Raw genomic sequence first — 18,035 nt, forward strand, 5'->3', positions numbered from 1 at the left:
GGAAGATGGCCCAAGTCCTTGGGCCCCTGCATCCACGTAGGAGACCTGGAAGGAGCTCCTGGCTCCTGGTTTCGGATCGGCCCAATCTCTGGCAGTTGCGGCCATTTCGGGAGTAAACCAGCAGATGGAAGACCTCTCTCTCTGTCTCTCCCTCTCACTGTAACTCTAGCTCTCAAAATAAATAAAATCTTTAAAAAAAAAAAAAAGGAAGAAGAAGAAAAGAAAATAGCCCTCTGGCCGCAGCAAGGAGAGGGATGGAGAGAACACAGCAGAGGCCTGGGGAGAGCAGTGGGCAGAGCCTGGCCGGGGATGAGGGCGCTGCACGGGGGACCGGGCTGTGGAGGAGGCAGGGGAGCGGGGCTGGGCGGCTGGGGTGGGGGCGGGGGCGCGGGGCTGGGCGGCGGGGGTGGGGGCTGGGGCGCCGGCGGCTGGCACTGCTGGGACGCTAGGGGGGGCGGGGAGTAAGAAGCCCCCTGGGGCTGGGGCAGCCATGTCTGCGGGTCCAGGTCCCAGGGGACGGGGGTGGGGTTGGGGGCAGGTAGAGCTGGCAGCGCGCATGCGTCCTCTGGCCTGAAAAACCCCTCTTCTCTTTCCAAAGGTGAGAAATGCCGCAGCTTCATTGACCTGGCTCCAGCGTCGGAGAAAGGTGAGTGTGGCCCCTTCCAGAAACTTCTCCGCCCGGCGCCTCCCCTGGGCGCCAGGTGCCGGCGGCCCCGCTGCGGTGAAGGTCCGGCGGAGCAGGAGAGGTGGCCGGAGGCGAGTCCGCCCGCCCAGTGCATGCTGGGACTGCGGGGAGGCGCGAGGGCTGATGGGAGAGCGGAAGTGTGGCTCGGGGTGGCCGGAAGTCAGCTGTGGGGAGGGCCCGTCTGACTGAAGGTTGCCACCCCCAGGCACTGGGGTGCGGGGCCCGGCGGCAGAGACAGAGCCCATTGCCGTGCTCAGGAGCAGGGACAACAGTCAGGATCAGGCTTACCTGCAAGTAAGTGACCCGGAAGAACTAATGTCTCTTATGAAAGTTTGGAGGTAGGCAGTGTTCAGACTGGCTCTGCCCGGCGAGGTCCTCTGCCGCTCCCCATCACCCATGGCTTTTGTCTTCGTGGTCTAAGGTGGTGGCTGGAGCACCAGCTATCGCAGCAGCATTCCAGGCAGTGGAACGGAAGCAGGGGAAGATGGGCAAAGGCTGCACATCCGTCAACTCTGAGGTTCTCCGGACTTGCCCCAAAGTGCACCTGCAGGCATTCCTTGGGCAGGACTTAGCTACAGGGAGGCGGGATGTAGGAGCTTAATCCCGGGAAACGCCAGGCCCAGCTATAAGTCAGGTTTTGTTCTTAGGGAAGAGTAGGGGGGTGGGTCTGAAGGGTGACCCGGCCCAGGGACGTGGGGTGTGCGGCCAGCTCCCCACCTGCCTGTGCCGGGCCACCCAGGGGCAAGGTTTCTGAGGGCGAACAGGTGAGCAGAGGCCTTCACATGTGTGCTGGAGACTCCGAGAGGGCTCTGGTCCTGGGAGTCGGAGGCGGGGAAACTGAGGCAGAAAGCCAGCCTATAATCATCTCAACAGAGAGTGTGGACCTGCTTGGCTCAGGGGACTCTAAGTCCTGGGCGCATGGCGCCCCCTGCTGGCGAGACTGAGCCCCCCCCCAGGCGGTTGGCAAAGGAACAGGGGGGCCAGGGCTGGTGTCGGGTCTGTCTCGCAGGTGCTGCTTCCTCCTTGGAGAGCTCCAGCCCAGTAGCCTTTGGGAGGCTGAGGGACAGGTGTCAGGGACCCTGCTGGGCTCTCCGCCCCCGAGTGGTTCAGCCACTGGGGCACTGGGAGACACTCATGGCTGCACCAGGCACCTAAGCTGCAGGAAGTGAGCAGCTGGGCCACCCTGTCTGAGGATGGGGCCGCTATTCTCAGTGCCACTGGACAGAGGGGGAAGCAGGCTGAGCGAGATTGTCATGTAAGCCTCACACACAGAGCCGAACCAGGCTTTAGGGCAGGCCCCTGAGCCCATGCTGCATGCCCGTGTGTTGTGCTGTGGCCCTCGGGTACACACATCCCATAATCCACCAGGCCTGGGGAAATCTGATCTCTGGCTCCCAAGAAGCAGGGCCTCTGTGTGTGTGTGTGTGTGTGTCCCCCTGAGCAGCGACCCCTGGAAGTGTGTGTGCATGTGTGCATGCCGGTGTGAGGGTGGGCGTGGACACGTATGTACACACATGAGCATGGAGGTACCTCTTAGGGACACGTGCACGGATTCGTCCCCTCCTCACACTTGGACCCTGCACTTCCCGTGGAGTGTTGCATGGATGTGGTCAGGAGCAAGACCTCCCGAGACTGGATGGTGCCCCCTTGGCCTTCCTGGGGACTCTGAAGCACTCCCATCTCCCTCAGGGTAAACACATGCGCACCATGGCCTAAAAGCCCTGCCTGGCCGGGTCCCATACGCAGGATCTCGCCTCCTGCCGTCACTCCCTGCCACTCCTGGTGCGTGCCCCAGGGCTTTTGCATGTGCTCTTCCAGGCTCCCAAGCCCAGATCTGGGGCCAGGTCGAGGGTAATAGCCACGAGGAGGGTGACTTCGCTCGTCTCCACCCTTTGCTAGCATCCTAGGCACTCACGTCCCCTTGGCTGAAGCAAACCACAGAGCCAAGTCCACCACCAGCCACCCTGCGGGCATGGGCATGAGTCTGGGCTGGAGCAGGCGTGAAAGTCGGCTGAGCCGTGTGTTTCATCTTCCATACCTGCTGGGCAGGCTGGGCCGGGCTGGAACTGGCCCAGCTGCATCGGGGTGTGTGTGTGTGTGTGTGTGTACCCGTGCACGTGTGTGTGACTCATCAGTTGGCTTGTGGAGGTCTCCCCTGCTCATCGGCTCCTGGATGAGGTCATCGTCCTCCGGTTGTTCACGGAGCGCCCAAGGCACGCCCTCTCTGTGCTGGCCACGTCCATGGGCACCTTTCCCCGGGGCACATGCTCCCCGAGCACCTGCGCACACCAGCTCCTGGCCGCAGTGGGTGGGCTGCCAGTGAGCCAGGAAAACCCACCATGCTGGAAAGGTGGAGACCATCACTCATCCGCAGCGTTGGCTATGCCAGTAATGCAACCCCCACCTCGGGTCCACACAAGCCTGGGAAAGGGTCTGCATCCCCCACCCCCACCCCACCATCCCCAAGTCAAGATGAGTCCCAGGCTGCTGGACGCAGAGAAAGGTCTCATTCCCAGGCGTCAGCATGGGGCTGATCCTAGCAGGTGGATGGGCTCCCATCGTGAATGCGTGCGGTGTCCCGTGGCTCTCATCTGGCTGCCCTGTCCGGCTGCTGCTTTTCTGTCCTTGTCTGGAGGCATCCATGAGCTACCAGGGACAGCCCTGACCAGGAGGATGTGTTCAGTGTTCACCTGGTGTCAGGTGCGCCTTCCCAAAGCTGCTTCCCTCTTAGCTGCACGTGCTTCCACCCTCCCTGCTTGGGGTGGTAGAACCCGTGGGGGTCCCCAGGCATTCTTCCCACTCCTGTCCTAACCTCTCTCCACGGGCGCACCTGACTTTGTGGGTGCCCGAGCCACACTGTGCTGACGACCACCGCCTCTGCCTCTGGGACCTTTAAACAAGGTGCTTTCATGTTTTAAAAACTCAAAGTGATATAAGCACGTGGTTTTGAAAGTCTAAAAAGGGGGCAGCATTCGACCTGGTCGGTCAGCTGCTGTCGGGATTCCTGTACCCGTGTTGGTGAGTCTGGGTTCACCTCCGGGCTTCTGTCTCCAGTCCGGCTACCTGCCAATGCACACTGAGATTTATTTATTTGAAAGTCAGAGTTACACAGAGAGAGAAGGGGAGGCAGGGGGGGGGGGAGGGTCTTCCATCCGCTGGTTCACTTCCCAGTTGGCCACAATGGCCAGAGCTGTGCCGATCTGAAGCCAGGAGCCAGGAGCTTCCTCTGGGTCTCCCATGTGGGTGCAAGGGCCCAAGGCCTTGGGCCATCTTCTGCTGCTTTCCCAGGCCATAGCTGAGAGCTGGATCAGAAGTGGAGCAACAGGGAATTGAACCAGCGCCCATATGGGATGCCGGCATGCAGGCGGTGGCTTTACCTGCTATGCCACAGCACCGGTCCCAACTTTCAACATCTTATCTTCTGGGGCCGGTGTCCTGCAATAGTGCCGACATCCCATATGGGTGCCAGTTTGTGTCCTGAGTCCTGATTGCTCTATTTCCTGTCCAGCTCCCTGCTGACAGCCTGGGAAAGGCAGCGGAAGGTGGCCCGCGTGTTTGGGCTCCTGCGCATGAGTGGGAGACCTGGAGGAGGCTCCTGGCTCCTGGCATCAGCCTGGCCCAGTGCTGGCCATTGCGACCATCTGAGAATGGAAGATCTCTCTGTCTGTCTGTCTCTGTATCTGTCTCTCCCTTTCTCTCTAACTCTGACTGTCAAATAAATAAATAAATCTGAAAAAGACATCCTATGTTCTGTTCTTATTTTTTAAGCTTTTCTGTTTTCATCATTATTTGCCTTTTTATTTAGTCCTGTGATATTTACTCAACTTTCAGCTATTCTATTTTTAAGATTTCTGCAGTTACATTTTTAATTTTAAGAACTTTGTCTCGTTATCGGAATGTTCCTTTTTATAGCCTTGGTTTTATGGACACAATATCTTCTCCTGTTTCTCTGAGGATATGAATTATTTTGTTTGTTTTCCTCTGGATGCTTTCATGTCTGTGTTTCCTCAAAGTTCCTTGTCCTGTTTTCATTTTGAACTTGATCTTTTCTATTCTACATCTTCCTCAGTTAGCTGATGTCCGTATTGAAGGGGGCAGTGCTGACTTCGAATTTGAAGTTCTAGTTGAGGGGGGGATACTGGCTCTAGGCTTCCTGCTCACCCAAGGAGTCCATCTGGTCAACCCAGCCCCACCTACCTTTACTGGGATTTTCCCCTTGCACCAATGGGGCTGTGAGACTGGAACCAGCATTCTAATGTGGGATGCGGGCGTCCCAAGTGGTAACTCAGCCACTGCGCCACCACGCCGGCCACTCCAGGCACTTTTGGAGGTGTCCTTATCCCTACCTCCTCCAGGCTTTTCCCACCTACTGAGCCATTGGCCACCTCTCCAGGAACTTCCGTCTGTTATCACCTCCTCTCGGTCCCCTGTGCCCTGAAACTTGGGCCTTTCTGATTCGCTACTGTGATGGTTGATGGTGTCAGAAGAGAGCAGAAGCCTTTGCTTCAACCTACTGTCAGCTGCTCTGGACTTCCGAGGCCCAGGTCTCTCCTCTGGCCTCTGGACTCCACCCCCTGCTGCCTGCTGGATGCTTCCTCCCGGATGTCCCCCAGCTGCTGCACTCCCAGCTTGTCCATGGCAGGAATCATTCTTTTATTTGAAAGACAGGGAGAGAGAGAGAGATCTTCCATCAGCTGGTTCACTCCCCAAACAGCCTCAACAGCCTGGGCTGAGCCAGGCCATAGCCAGGAGCCAGGGGCTTCATCCAAGTCTCCCATATGGACCATCTTCCGCTGCTTTCCCAGGCGCCTTAGCAGGGAGCTGGCTCAGAAGCAGAGCAGCCAGGAATCGAACCCGCACTCCGATACAGGATGCTGGTGTAGCAGGTGGCGGCTTACCCTGCCACACCACAAAGCCTGTTTCAACCTCTTCCTTCCTCATCCAGCATCCTGTCCTCACCAGCACCTGCTGTCTCCCAAGCCAGGGACCAGAAAGTCACCCTCAACTCCTCCCTGGCCGGATCCAGTTGTTGATGGCTACCTCCCCTCCGTGTCTTCTGCACCTGCTCTCCATCCTCACCACCACAGCTTCAGTTCCATTCCTCCTGTCCCTGGTTATGGGGGTGCTTCCTCAGCTGGCCTCTCAGACTCTAGTCTGTACCACTTAACGTTCCTTCCTTAGGGCTCTGGTCTGCCATCCCGGGCCCCTCCTACACCTCCTGACAGGACTGCCATGCTCCAGGCCTGCCTCCGCTCCCCCCAGACACCCCATTGCTTCTCACACCTCAGGGCCTTGCCCTGTGCTGGCTCTCAGTCTGACTGGCATCCACCACCTCTTGTTTGCTTTGTGAACTTCTATTCATCCTTCAAAACCCAGCTTAGACTTGCCCCCCTTCTAAACAGCCATCCCAGGAGCCCCAGAAGTACCTACCTGCAGTGCCATGTGCACCTGTGATGCTGCATTGAGGGCCTCTCCCCCACCAGGGTGGACCCTCCTGATGACAGACCCTGTGTCTTACCCTTCCCTGCAGTCCCCAGGGCCCCGAGTGGGATTGCACAGAGCCAGGATTTAGTAATGGTTTGTTGAATGAATAAAGAAAGAGCAGAATGCATGGGGGCTTCTGTTAGAGATACTGGGTATCCCATTTGGGCTTAGAAACCTGGCTCCGGGGCCGGCGCTGTGGCGTAGCAGGTAAAGTCACCGCCTTCAATTCTGGCATCCCATATGGGTGCCAGTTCCAGTCCTGGCTGCTCCACTTCTGATCCAGCTCTCTGCTATGGCCTGGGAAAGCAGTAGAAGATGGCCCAAGTCCTTGGACCTCTGCACCCATGTGGGAGACCTGGAAGAAGCTCCTGGCTCCTGGCTTTGGATTGGTGCAGCTCCAGCCATTGCGGTCAGTTGGGGAGTGAATCAGCGGATGGATGACCCCTTGCCTCTGTCTCTCCTTCACTCTCTGTGTAACTCTGACTTTCAAATAAATAAATCAATCTTAAAAAAAAAAAAATAGAAGCCTGGCTCCAACTCCTAAAGTATTGGTCTCCTCTAACCCATCTAGACTGAGCTGTGTTTTTAGAATTTTCTTTTATGTAATTTTATTTATTTGGAGGAGAGAGAGAGAGAGGGAGAGACTTCCATCCACTGATTCACTCCCCCAAGTTGTGCAGGCTGAAGCCAGGGCCAGGAACTCAATCCTGGTCTCCCATTGTGGCTGGCAGGCACCCAAGTGCCTGAACCATCACCTACCACTTCCCAAGGGGGGGCATTAGCAGGAAGCTGGAATCTGGGGCAGAGCCAGGACTCAAGCCCAGGCCCTCCGGTGTGGTGTGTAGGTGATCCAGGGGGCCCTGAGCTGGTTTTATTGTTTTTTGTTTTTACTTTTTGATGCACTTGCCCCCTCCCCCTGCTTCCCAGCTGTCCAGGACTTGGTGTGACCACGATCTCCAAAGCTCAGAGGCTTCATTTGCGGAGTGTCTCAGCGATGTGCAGCGCTGGGGTAGGCTCTGCCGTCGGCTCCCCGAGCGCCGCGGGAGTCGGTTCCTCACTTCGCTTTCTGTCCTCGCCTCTGCTGCTTTCCTCAACCTCTCTGGGCCTCCTCCACCCAAAATCGATTTACAATTCTGCTGCTCACTTAATTCATTTAGTGCATCGTATTGATTTATGTCATAGAACTAAAGTGTGCATAGATGAGATCCCGCGGAGCAGGGAAGGGCTTGGGGAGCCCCCTGCTCCTGCTGCCCCGGGCGCTGCCCCGCTGGGAACCCATTGGCTGCTGGCTGCGGCTGGGAGCATCCCCTGGGGGTGGAGGCCAGCATATCCTTGACCCTGTGTGTGAACCCTGGGCTCCCTGGGGATCGCTCCATCTGCCTTCACCAGCCAAGCCAAAAGTCTCATCTCTGCTAAGCTCCCCTCGCCCCCAGACTGTTTTTCCTGCTCTCTGCTACCAGGCCACCAGGGAAATGGCTGTGGCCAGCCTGAGTCCGGCAAAATTGGTTCTTCCCATACCTAGAGAACAAACACTTGCGGTCGGTGAGAGGCAGAGACTGGCCCAGGCGCTCGCTGCACCTGCCTGCCACTCCAGGTGACGCTGAGATGATGCTTCCAGCCCTCTGACCTGGGGGAGGGAGGGGGAGTCAGCAGCCCTCTCAATGGCCCTGGGCCATCTGTATTGTTCTGGAGTCTTCCGACGGGAGCTCACTGTGGGACCATCTCCATAGACTCACTGCAGAGGTCACCGATTCTTGGAAACAGGATGGCTGGCAGCTCTGCTGTCAGGTGTAGGCTACTGCCACCTGCCTCCGCCTCGTCTCTGGCCAGTTTGTCAGCCTCTCTCCATGCCAAGCTGTGTGCCAGGGGCTGAGAACCAACCCCCATGCCCCCAGCCCTGCTCCTGGACTCGTCCCTGAGCAAAGGGGACAGCAGGCTTTGCAGGGGAAGATGGCAGTCTGGGAAGGCTGCGTGGAGGTGGTGTGGGGGAGGCCTTGAGGGAGGAGTCACTCCTGGGAGAAGGAACGGCCCCACAGAGGAGGCAAGCCCCGGTGTCCCTCGACGCTGCTGGATGGACAGCCCAGAGAGGTTAGGTGCCTGCGGCAGATCACACAGCAGGTGCACATTAGAGTGGGCTCACCCTCCAGCCTCCTGGGGTCTTTTAATCAGCGCCCCACCGGCCGGCTCCCAGCCCCTTCCTCCCTCCCCACCTCCCGGGTTCTGAAGTGCTCATCTGCCACTCTCATCTCTGAAACCCTGGATTCCTCTAATTATGCGCTCTTATTAAAGGTGATTAAATCCCAGAGCCTGGTGGACGATTGCTGGCAGAGATCACAACATCTAATAATTGCTTTAGTTGCTCTAATTCCAATTATTCAAGATTATCTTTCCAAGTAATTAGGCGGCTGGGCAGTCTCGCCTGCTCGCTCTCTCACGGAGCACCGTCGTATTAACCCCGAACGGTGGCCGCCTTTCATGTTTCATAATTGGAAACAGTTTCTCTGTGCTGAGAAGGCTCTGCTAAGTGTAAACAGTGGGCGCTTAAATTTCTGCGTGACTCTGCCGTCTTATCAAACTTTGGTGGGAGAAATGACCGTGCTGGGTTGGGAGAGGGATGGGTCACGATTCCCCCTGTGCTCTCTTGTGAATGGCGTGGGTGTGCACAGTGCCCATCCTGTGCAACTGTACATGGGTGCCAGGGGGAGGCAGACAGTGTGGAAAGAAGACAGTGTTCGTCCTCCAAGGCTGCACTTGCTAAACCACACTGCCCGGGGGTGCAGGGAGTGTGTGCTCCTATTTGGTCATGTTCCTTTTGAACAAAGTGACATCAGGTGTCCCCGAGTGTCTGAGGGGGAGGGGTTCCAGGAGCCCCCTTGGATACCAGATCCAGGGATGCTCAGTCCCTTCCTTATACTGGCACAGGATTTGTGGGTAACACCCGTCTGTATACTTTAACGTCTCCAGATGACTTACAGCCCCTAATATGATGAAAATGCTAGCAGGTGGTTTCCTGTAGAATTAACAGGGAGCACTGACAAGGAAGAGCCCAGGACACATGCCATTTTGCCTGAGTATTTTCTAGTTTGTTTTTTGTAAGAATTTATTTTATTAATTTGAAAGGCAGAGTTACAGAGAGAACAGGAAAGATGGAGAGAGAGAGGTCTTCCATCCACTGGGTCACTCCTCAAATGATTGCAACACCCAGAGCTGGGCCAGGCTGAAGCCAGGAGCCAGGAGCTTCCTCCGGGTCTCCCACATGGGTGCAGGGGCCCAAGCACTTGGGCCACCTTCTACTGCTTCCCCAGGCACATTAGCAGGGAGCTGGATGGGAAGTGGAGTAGCCGGGACTGGAACCAGTGCTCTGCTCTGGGATGCTGGGATCTCAAGCAGAAGCTTAACTGGCTGTGCCACCACACCGGCCCCTGCTCATTCTCTTGATGACAGTGGGGCTAAGGACATTGACCTTGTGGGATTCCTTGGAGATGGAGCTGAGACAAACGTGGATGAAGTCAGCCCAGGCAGAGAAGGGGTCCTGTGTGGAGGCTGCGGCTCCCAGGGCAGCAGGAAACACACTGGCGTCTCTGCTTTCCATCTGGTTGGTGTCTCCATGCTTGCCTGTCACTGGCGCATCTCTTCTGGGGGTTGAGGGAGGAGGGCAGAGGTCACCCATTTATTCATTCGTTTCAAATAAAGCCTTTTTTTTTTTTTTTTGGTAAGAGCATTATTGAGATATCCACTCATGGGTCACTTAGCGATGGGATTGTGTTTTATTTATTTTTTTAAAAGATTTATTTTATTTATTTGAAAGACAGAGTTACAGAGAGAGGTAGAGAAAGAGAGAGGTCTTCTATCTGCTGGTTCATTCCCTAGATGGCCGCAACGGCCAGAGCTTTGATGATCCAAAGCTAGGAGCCAGGAGCTTCTTCCGGGTTTCCCACGTGGGTACAGGGGCCCAAGGACTTGGGCCATCTTCGACTGCTTTCCCAGGCCATAGTAGAGAGCTGGATCAGAAGTGAAGCAACTGGGACTTGAACTAGAGCCCATACGGTTTGCCAGAACTTTCGGCCAGGGCTTTAGCCCGCCATGCCTCAGCACCAGCCCCGATGGGGTCATGTTTTATAAATGAGCCATTGTGACAGCATCTTCGAATGCACCTGTCCACACCTGGACCTTACAGGCTGCTGTGTCACTCACTTCAGGCTGGGGCCTGTGGCTTCTGGGACCATGATGGACAGAACCCAAGATTAAATGTAGCACTGGAGAAAGTGACACAGTCAAGACACTTCGTGCCAACCTTCTTTTTTTCCATCAGTAGAAGGGATACACCCTAAAATAGAGGTGAAAGGTTGAGCCTAGGGCAGGTGCAGTGGCGAAGACCCTGCCTGGGAGGTCCGCATCCCATATCGGAGCCCTGGCTCCACTCTCCACCCCAGCTGCCTGCTGACGTGCACCCTGGGAGGCAGCAGGTGTCCTGGTCACTGGCATGGGAGACCCAGATTGGGGTCCCCGGCTCCCCCTGCCTCCAGCCACCCCACCAGCTATTTTGAGATTTTGGGGAGTGAACCAGCAGGTGGAAGATCTCTGTCTCTCTCTCTCTCTCTGCCTTTCAAATGATGAAAAGAAAAAAAAATTAACAATGTGATGAATACAGACTACGCAATGCCGTGGATCTACACGACTAGTGGGGCAGGAGATCTGTTTACAGCGGCATCACCACAAACACGCGGGCAACATCACAGGGACATTTGCAGTGTCCGCTGGTGAGGGGAGGTGGTCAGCCCTATGGTGGCCTCAGGCCCACTGCCGTGCGGACGGCCCATTGTCAAGTGCAGCATCACTGCGTGGTGTGGCTCCGTGACCTCTTCCCAGGCAGCTTCCCTCATTCAGGGGCACAGCCCGGTGGTTCCCCGTGGATCCGGAGAGTCACGCAACCATTGCCACTCTGCATTTTGGAATATTTGCATCGTCCAGGAAAGCAAAGCCCATGGCATCCAACCACTGCCCCCACAAACCTGGGCAGCCCCTGAGCTACTGCTTTCTGCCCCCGTTGATGCACTTGTTCTGAGCACATTAAAGAATTGCACGGGATGAAAGGCTGACTTTGGCATCCGGCTTCTTTCCAGGAGGGTTTTTTTTTAAAGATTTATTTATTTATTTATTTATTTTGAAAGGTGGAGTTACAGAGAGAGAGGGACAAACACACACACACACACAGAGAGAGAGAGAGAGAGAAAAGGGGGGAGGTGTCTTCCATTCACTGGTTCACTCACCAAATGGCCGCAATAGCCAGAGCCAAGAGCCTGAAAGTCCATCCAGGTCTCCAACTTGGGTGCAGGGGCCCAAGCACTGCGGGCCATCTTCCACTGCTTTCCCAGGTGCAGGGAGCTGGATCGGAAGTGGAGCAGCCAGGACGCAGGAACTGGTGCCTGTATGGGCTGCAGGTGTTGCAGGAGGCTGCGTAACCCGCTGCCCCACAGCACCGGTTCCTGCGTTAATTTTCATGCTCTCAGTCCTGTGTTATTTTTTATTGCCAGATATCCTATGGTGTGAGTTGAGCACATTTTGCTGATCTACTCGTTATTTATTTTTAAAAAAGCCTTTCAAACTGAGATGTACAGTGCAATTCAGAAAAAAATACATAAAATATACATATACAACTTACAGAATTTCTGTGAATAAAACTGTTGTGGGTGAGGTCAGGAAATAGGTCATTGCTGATCTCCCAGAATTCTCTGGGAGCTCCTCGCTGGCTATTATTCAACTCTCCCCTGGAAGGGGAATCATCATCGCCAGGGGTCAGCCAACTATGACCCATTGCCTCTTTTGTCAATAAAGTTTTATTGGAACACAGACACACTGGTTCCTTTAGGCACTGGGCTGGCCATGTCTTTGCTGCAATGGAGAGTTCTGCCATTACCATGGAAACCGTCTGGTCTGCACAACACCAAATGTTTACTCCCCTGGCTCTTTGCAGAAAAAGTTAGCTGACCCTGCTTCATAGTTTTATCACCAAGCCCGCCAACCTAAGCCCTCCAGATTGGCCCGTTTCTGAACGTTGTGCCTCAGGGTGATGCGTGTACTTTCATGCATCTGACCCTACAGCCTCTTGTTCTTGGCTCGCTCATTTTCATTGCTGTGCAATATTCCGTGGTATGAGAGCACCACCTTCTGATGGGTCACTGCACTCAGTGGGTAATTGAGTCGTTTTCTGTTTTTATTAGGAATAAGCCTGCTGGTGCAAGTGTCGTCCCCGTAAGCATCACTTGGGAGGGTGTTAGAAATGCAAGTCCTGGGCCCCACCAGGAACTTCCTGAGCTGGACACTGCAGCCTGGGGATTTGTGTGGAGCAGGCTTTCTGGGTGATGCTGCTGTGTGCCCCAGCTTGATCTGGTGTTTACACAGGGGCAGGGAATGACCCACTTTCCTTTTTCTGTCTTGAACCTCTCCAAGTGAAGCCATGCCATTTACTAAAGTGGGCTATATGTGTACTACCCAAGTGGGCTGTGAAAATCTCCATCTCTCAGGGTTGGCATTGAGGTGCAGCCATTTAAGCTGCTGCTTACGACACCCACATCCCATATCAGAGTGCAGGTTCAAGTCCCGGCTGCTCCACTTCTGATCCAGCTCCCTGCTAATGCACCTGGGAAGGCAGCGGAAGATGGCCCAAATGCTTGTGCTCCTGCACCCACGTGGGAAACCCGGATGGAGTTCAAGGCTCCTGGATTAGGTCTGGTCCAGCCTCAGCCTTTGCAGCCATTTGGAGAGTGAACCAGCAGATGTAAGGTCTGTCTCTCTCTTCAAAATAAATAAAAATAATTTTTTAAAGAAAACTTGTATCCTTCTATCCTTGGCATTATCAGATTTATACACTTTTCCCATCTGGACATTGAAAAGTGACATCTCCTGGCTTTCAGCCTGCATTTCTCTGATCATGGATGAGGCTGGGGCTCTTTAGATGTTTGTGACTTTTGGGAGCTTCTGGCTGGAAGGGCCCACGTTTCCATGAGACCACCTTTCTCTGATTGATCTCTGGGAATCTCTACTACTGTACTCCTCTGGTGCTTTTATGTATTGCAGAAATATCTCGAGACTTCTCTCTGATGTCTTTTGATGAGTATAAGTTCTATGTTATTTCATTATAGTGAAATAGACATAGTAGGACATTTACCATTTTAGCCATTCTCATGTGTCCGGTTCCATGGCATGAAATCCACTCACATTCTTCATGGCCACCGTTACCATCGTCTGTAGAACTTTTTCTTTCTTTCTTTCTTTCTTTCTTTCTTTCTTTCTTTCTTTCTTTCTTTCTTTCTTTCTTTCTTTCTTCCTTCCTTCCTTCCTTCCTTCCTTCCTTCCTTCCTTCTTTCCTTCCTTCCTTCCTTCCTTCCTTCCTTCCTTCCCTCCCTCCCTCCCTTCCTTCCTTCCTTCCTTCCTTCCTTCCTTCCTTCCAGATTATTTGAGAGTAGCAGACAGAGGGGGAGAGAGACAGAAAAAGAAAGGTCTTCCATCTGCTGCTTCACAAGATGGCCACAATGGCCAGAGCTGCACTGATACGAAGCCAGGAGCCAGGAGCTTTTTCCGGGTCTCTCACATGGGTGCAGGGGCCCAAGCACTTGGGCCATCTTGTACTGCTTTCCCAGGCCATAGCAGAGAGCTGGATTGGAAGTGGAGCAGCTGGGACTCGAACCTGTGCCCATATGGAATGCTGGTGCCACAGGCAGAGGCTTAGCTCACTATGCCATAGCACCGGCCTCTAATGTGGAGCTTTCTGTCTTCTTAAGTTGAAGCTCTGTTCATGAAATGATCACTCTCTGTTTTCTCCTTGCCTCAACCCTGGCAGCCACCATTCTCCTTCGTGTCTCTATGGATCTGATTGCTGTCACTGTCTCATGGAAATAGCATCATCCCTATCTTTGGCCTTTATGTCTGGTGTTTGTCTTTTGCATAATGTCTTCATTGTGCTGCTGAAGGTGTCAGCATTCCATTCCTTTTCCAGGTTGAGTAATATTCCATTGTGGGTCTAGATCATATTTTTGTTGTCCTTTGATCTGTTGGGAGTGTTTTGGGATTTTTTTACCATCTGTGGGCTCTTGTGACTAATGCTGCTGTGATCACCAGTTGTGTGCTATCTGTTTCAGTCCTCGCTTTCAGATTTTTGGGGGTGCAAATCCATGAGTGGAATTGCTGGATCATAGAGTAAATCCTAGGTTTGATTGTTTGAGGAACCACCATGTTGCTTTCCACAGTGGCCACACAACCTCACTCCCACCGGCAATGCACAGGGGTTCCGGTTTCTCCACTTACTGGCCAACAACTGCTATAGATTGATTCATTAGTTGTTAACGGCCATCCTGATGGGTGTGAGATAGTACCCCACTGTGGTTTTGATTTGCAGTTACCTGGTGATTAGTGATGCTGAGGAGCTTTCCATGTACTTACAGGCCTGCTGTACAGTTTCTTTGGAGAAATGTCTGTTCAAGTCCTTCGCCCATTTTTGAATCAGAGTTTTCTTTTTTAAAGGTTTATTTATTTATTTGAAAGAGTTACACACAGAGAGAAGGAAAGGCAGAGAGATAGAGAGAGAGATCTTGCATCTGCTGGTTCACTCCTCAATTGGCCGCAATGGCCGGAACTGTGCCAATCCAAAGCCAGGAGCCAGGAGCCCCCTTCAGGTCTCCCACGTGGATGCAGGGGCCCAAGAACTTGGGCCATCTTCCACTGCTTCCCCAGGCCACAGCAGAGAGCTGGATTGGAAATGGAACAGCTGGGACTTGAGCCAGCACCCATATGGGATGCTAGCACTGCAGGTGGCAGCTTTACCCTCTACAACACAGCACTGGCCCCACTGTTGTTTTTTCTTTTTGTTCTTGTTTGTTGTTGTTGTTGTTGTTGTTTTTTGTTTTTTGCTGTTGAGTTATAAGAGGAGTTCTTTATGTATTCTAGATATTAGCCTCTCATCAGAGATCTGATTTTCAAATATTTTCTCCCATTCTGTGGGTTTCCTTTTCATTCTCTTAAGTGTTCTTTGATGCTTGTTTTAATTTTAATTTTTTAATCCCATTTATCTCTTTTTCTTTTGTTGCCTGTGCTTTTAGTTTCATATCCAAGAAATCAATGCCAAATCCAGCGTTGTGAAGCTTTCCTCCTCTGTTTTCTTCTGTGTTTTAGCTTGTACGTTTTGGTCTTTGATCCATTTTGGGTTAATTTTTTTGCATATGGTCTAAGGTAAGGGCCCAAAGAAATTCTTAATTTTAAAACTGCTAAATATATCCATGCTTTTCTTTAGTATTGGTGCTTTGTCTGTCTCATTTAAGCAAACTTTCCCCATCCCAAGTTCATGAACATCAGTAGTTTTATTTATGTTCTGAGCATCTGTTACAGCAAGTGCCTGGTAGACATTCTGAGGTCAGTCCTTCCTGGTCCATCCCCACTTCTGGTTACTATTTGCTGCCCACTTTCCGGGAGAGTGCCAGGGGACCCCCAACTGCAAGCCCTGCCAAGACCCAAGGCAGGACTGGCCCTGGCTGTACACATATCCCATGGTTTTCATGAACCTCTCCCTGCATTCTGGGTTCCTGCTCCTCATTAATTGGACCCACAGTTGAAGATCCAAGGGGCTGCTTCCAAGGCACACCAGTGAAACATCTCTAGGACACAGGTCGAAAGCCTGGATGGGGAAAGCGGGTGTGTGGGTCTAGGATTTAATCAGGGCTGTATGTGTGGGTGCTCAGTAAACATTGGAGCTCACTGGGAGTGTTCCTGCTCCCATCTGGAGGATTACCTGCTGCATAGCTGCAGCCAGCTATTGCACTGCAGACACATGGGCCCAGCTATGCCTGGTGCCAAGAGAACTGGACATCTGAACCTGTGTGTGTGCACCTGTGTGTGCATGGTTGTGTGTGAATGCATCCAGTTAAAACATGCCCCGAGGGCTGAGGCAATAGGACTCTGACACCAGACTGTTTGGGTTCAAATCCCACCTTCTCCACTCTTCAGCTGTGTGATTCAGAAAAAATGATTTAAATCTTGTTGAACCTCAGTTTACTTATCTGTAATATAAAAACAGCATCTACCTGCTAGGGTTTTATGGGGTGGTAATGCAAACAAGTGACTGTAATTGCTTTGTTCATTATTATATTTTCAGTACAGAAAATAGTGTCTTACACCTGGAAAAACAAGGCATGGGAACACCCAGAGCTTTTTAATTCACTCATCCATGTATCCACCTATCCATTGATCCATTCATCTGTCTGTCCACTCCTCTATCTGCTCCTCCACCCACCTATCCATCCATCCACCCACCCAGCATCCATCTATCCATACAGACATCCAACCATCCATTAACCCACCTATCCACCTATCTGTTCATCCATCCATCCATCATCCATCCACCAGCCATCCATCTATCCATCCTTCCATTCATCCACCCATCCATCCATCCATCTATCCATCTAACCATCCATCCATCCAACCATCCATCCCTCATCCATCAATCCATCCATCTATCCATCCATCCATCTATCCATCCATCCATCCAACCATCCATCCATCCACCCACCCATCCATCCATCCATCCATCCATCTATCCATCTAACCATCTAACCATCCATCCAACCATCCATCCCTCATCCATCATCCATCAATCCATCCTTCCATTCATCCACCCATCCACCCATCCAACCATCCATCCATCCATCCATCTGCCCATCCATCCATCCATCCATCATCCACCCATTCATCATCCATCCATCCATCCAGTAAGCACCTGTTGAGCTCCTTTCACACGTCAGGTACTGAGGATAAATGAATTGATCTGAGAAGGTCCTACTAAGCCCTCTAAACAAGACCTCCAAGCCTGATTAGTTCTGTTAATTCTCCAGCTGCATCAACCCCACACTTGGCCTTGTAACAAACACACTGAGGCCGTCCCAGGTCCATTTGGACACCTACTACAAACACTCATTTGCCCCTGCCCTGCACTTGGTGCAGGCTGACCCTGGAGTCATGTTGCTCTCCTTGGGAGGCAGGATAATCCTCTCTGCTTGAACATGCCCTAGAGTCTGTTCTCTTACAGGAAGGATGGGACGTGCGCACACAATGTGGACACAGGTGTGTTTGGGAGGAGTGTGTGGTGGCCCTGGTCCATTCCAGCATCTCTAGTTTCTTTGTTTACCCTTGTATTAGGAGCACTAGCTGTTGTAACAAGCATGCCCCCAAGTCTCCAGGTTTCTGTATGGTAAAGTGGACTTTCAGCTCACGTGGAGTCCTGTTCACTCAGAGCTTCAGCTCCTTCCCTTTGCTGGCTTCACCTCTCCTGGTTCATGGAGTCTTCGCCATTCAGCCAGTGGTTGGGGAAGCAGAACTAGTAGAGGATGGCAAGAAGGTCCCTACGGGCCGAGCTTTATATGACCAATTCCATTGGCCAGAACTCGGTCACATGACTATGCTCAACCACAGGAGCCGCTGGGAAGTGTAGTTCCATTGTGTGTCTACAAGGAAAAGGAGGTGGATTTGGTGGTGCACAGGAGTCTGTCATACACCCTGCTTTCCCGTCCTCTTTCCCTGGGGCCGGGGGAACTTTGTGTAGTATGGGGTGTGTTGGGGGGAAGTCACCCACACCTTCATTTCTTTTTCTCAGTGTTCTCTAGGCCGGCTTTGAATTTGAAAGACCAGACTCCTGCAACTCAGGCATCCTGTTCTCGTGGCCTGAGCTGCCCCTCCTCTTCCCCCTGCACCATCTTCCCTGGCAGCCATGAATACAGATGGGGTAAAACCTCAGTGCAGGTCCCAGCCTCGGTCCCAGCGTGGTGAACCCCAGCATCTCGGCTGTGGACTCTGCCACTGCCAGGGTGGCAGCTTCCGGCTT

The 18,035-nt window shown here is 53.1% G+C and overlaps 1 protein-coding gene across 1 annotated transcript in view; it reads left to right on the forward strand.

Annotated features, from left to right (window-relative positions):
* Positions 1-600: 600 nt before the first annotated feature.
* The window catches only part of LOC133750791 (germ cell-specific gene 1-like protein), a 110,001-nt gene continuing 92,566 nt past the window's right edge, over positions 601-18,035 (forward strand). Inside the window, exon 1 of the mRNA XM_062180461.1 lies at positions 601-646. The gene's annotated coding sequence lies outside the window, so the exon portion shown is untranslated. The remainder of the gene's footprint in view (positions 647-18,035) is intronic.

This window comes from Lepus europaeus, chromosome 21 (genome assembly GCF_033115175.1).
Source record: "Lepus europaeus isolate LE1 chromosome 21, mLepTim1.pri, whole genome shotgun sequence".
Taxonomy (NCBI): Eukaryota; Metazoa; Chordata; class Mammalia; order Lagomorpha; family Leporidae; genus Lepus; species Lepus europaeus.